We start from the raw sequence: 2,500 nt of genomic DNA on the forward strand, positions 1-2,500 counted from the left end.
TAGGGGGGCAGGTAGCCTAGTGGTTAGAGTGTAGGGGCGGCAGGTAGCCTAGTGGTTAGAGTGTAGGGGCGGCAGGTAGCCAATAGGTTAGAGTGTAGGGGCGGCAGGTAGCCTAGTGGTTAGAGTGTAGGGGCGGCAGGTAGCCTAGTGGTTAGAGGAAGGTAGCCTAGTGGTTAGAGTGTAGGGGTGGCAGGTAGCCAATAGGTTAGAGTGTAGGGGTGGCAGGTAGCCTAGTGGTTAGAGTGTAGGGGTGCCAGGTAGCCTAGTGGTTAGAGGAAGGTAGCCTAGTGGTTAGAGGCAGGTAGCCTAGTGGTTAGAGTGTAGGGAAGGCAGGTAGCCTAGTGGTTAGAGTGTAGGGGTGGCAGGTAGCCTAGTGGTTAGAGTGTAGGGGTGGCAGGTAGCCTAGTGGTTAGAGTGTAGGGGTGGCAGGTAGCCTGGTGGTTAGAGTGTAGGGGTGGCAGGTAGTCTAGTGGTTAGAGTGTAGGGGTGGCAGGTAGTCTAGTGGTTAGAGTGTAGGGGTGGCAGGTAACTTAGTGGTTAGAGTGTAGGGGGTGGCAGGTAGCCTAGTGGTTAGAGTGTAGGGGTGGCAGGGAGTCTAGTGGTTAGAGTGTAGGGGTGGCAGGTAGTCTAGTGGTTAGAGTGTAGGGGCGGCAGGTAGCCTAGTGGTTAGAGTGTAGGGTCGGCAGGTAGCCTAGTGGTTAGAGTGTAGGGGCGGCAGGGTAGCCTAGTGGTTAGAGTGTAGGGGTGGCAGGTAGCCTAGTGGTTAGAGTGTAGGGGTGGCAGGTAGTCTAGTGGTTAGAGTGTAGGGGCGGCAGGTAACCTAGTGGTTAGAGTGTAGGGTCGGCAGGTAGCCTAGTGGTTAGAGTGTAGGGGCGGCAGGGTAGCCTAGTGGTTAGAGTGTAGGGGTGGCAGGTAGCCTAGTGGTTAGAGTGTAGGGGTGGCAGGTAGTCTAGTGGTTAGAGTGTAGGGGTGGCAGGTAGCCTAGTGGTTAGAGTGTAGGGGCGGCAGGTAGCCTAGTGGTTAGAGTGTAGGGGGCGGCAGGTAGCCTAGTGGTTAGAGTGTAGGGGCGGCAGGTAGCCTAGTGGTTAGAGGCAGGTAGCCTAGTGGTTAGAGTGTAGGGGCGGCATGTAGCCTAGTGGTTAGAGTGTAGGGGCGGCAGGTAGCCTAGTGGTTAGAGGCAGGTAGCTTAGTGGTTAGAGTGTAGGGGCGGCAGGTAGTTTAGTGGTTAGAGTGTAGGGGTGGCAGGTAGCCTAGTGGTTAGAGGGTAGGGGCGGCAGGTAGCCTAGTGGTTAGAATGTAGGGGTAGCAGGTAGCCTAGTGGTTAGAGTGTAGGGTGGCAGGTATAAATATTGGTCACAGTAGTCCCCCCCGGTGGCAGGAAGAGGTTACTGCAGGCTACTGACCCGGCTCCTGGAGGTCCAGAGAGCTGCTGAGTTACTGCAGGCTACTGACCCGGCTCCTGGAGGGCCAGAGAGCTGCTGGGTTACTGCAGGCTACTGACCCGGCTCCTGGAGGGCCAGAGAGCTGCTGGGTTACTGCAGGCTACTGACCCGGCTCCTGGAGGGCCAGAGAGCTGCTGGGTTACTGCAGTTTACTGACCCGGCTCCTGGAGGGCCAGAGAGCTGCTGGGTTACTGCAGGCTACTGACCCGGCTCCTGGAGGGCCAGAGAGCTGCTGGGTTACTGCAGGCTACTGACCCGGCTCCTGGAGGGCCAGAGAGCTGCTGGGTTACTGCAGGCTACTGACCTGGCTCCTGGAGGGCCAGAGAGCTGCTGGGTTACTGCAGGCTACTGACCCGGCTCCTGGAGGGCCATAGAGCTGCTGGGCTTCAGTCTTATTTAGAAACCAGGTGTGTATTCAACAAGGGTGGTGTTTGTGGCGAACATGTTAGTAACAACAACAAGGGTTGTGTTTGTGGCAAACATGTTAGTAACAACAACAAGGGTTGTGTTTGTGGCGAACATGTTAGTAACAACAACAAGGGTTGTGTTTGTGGCGAACATGTTAGTAACAACAACAAGGGTTGTGTTTGTGGCGAACATGTTAGTAACAACAACAAGGGTGGTGTTTGTTAGTAACAACAACAAGGGTGGTGTTTGTGGCGAACATGTTAGTAACAACAACAAGGGTTGTGTTTGTGGCGAACATGTTAGTAACAACAACAAGGGTTGTGTTTGTGGCGAACATGTTAGTAACAACAACAAGGGTGGTGTTTGTGGCGAACATGTTAGTAACAACAACAAGGGTTGTGTTTGTGGCGAACATGTTAGTAACAACAACAAGGGTTGTGTTTGTGGCGAACATGTTAGTAACAACAACAAGGGTTGTGTTTGTGGCGAACATGTTAGTAACAACAACAAGGGTTGTGTTTGTGGCGAACATGTTAGTAACAACAACAAGGGTTGTGTTTGTGGTGAACATGTTAGTAACAACAACAAGGGTTGTGTTTGTGGCGAACATGTTAGTAACAACAACAAGGGTTGTGTTTGTGGCGAACATG

At 53.4% G+C, this 2,500-nt stretch overlaps 1 protein-coding gene across 1 annotated transcript in view; it reads right to left on the reverse strand.

The window, feature by feature from the left end:
* The window catches only part of LOC110510793 (collagen alpha-1(XI) chain), an 87,386-nt gene that overhangs the window by 51,728 nt on the left and 33,158 nt on the right, over window positions 1–2,500 (reverse strand). The gene's annotated exons all lie outside the window — the stretch shown is intronic.

The sequence above is a fragment of the Oncorhynchus mykiss genome, chromosome 17 (genome assembly GCF_013265735.2).
Source record: "Oncorhynchus mykiss isolate Arlee chromosome 17, USDA_OmykA_1.1, whole genome shotgun sequence".
In the NCBI taxonomy this organism is placed as follows: domain Eukaryota; kingdom Metazoa; phylum Chordata; class Actinopteri; order Salmoniformes; family Salmonidae; genus Oncorhynchus; species Oncorhynchus mykiss.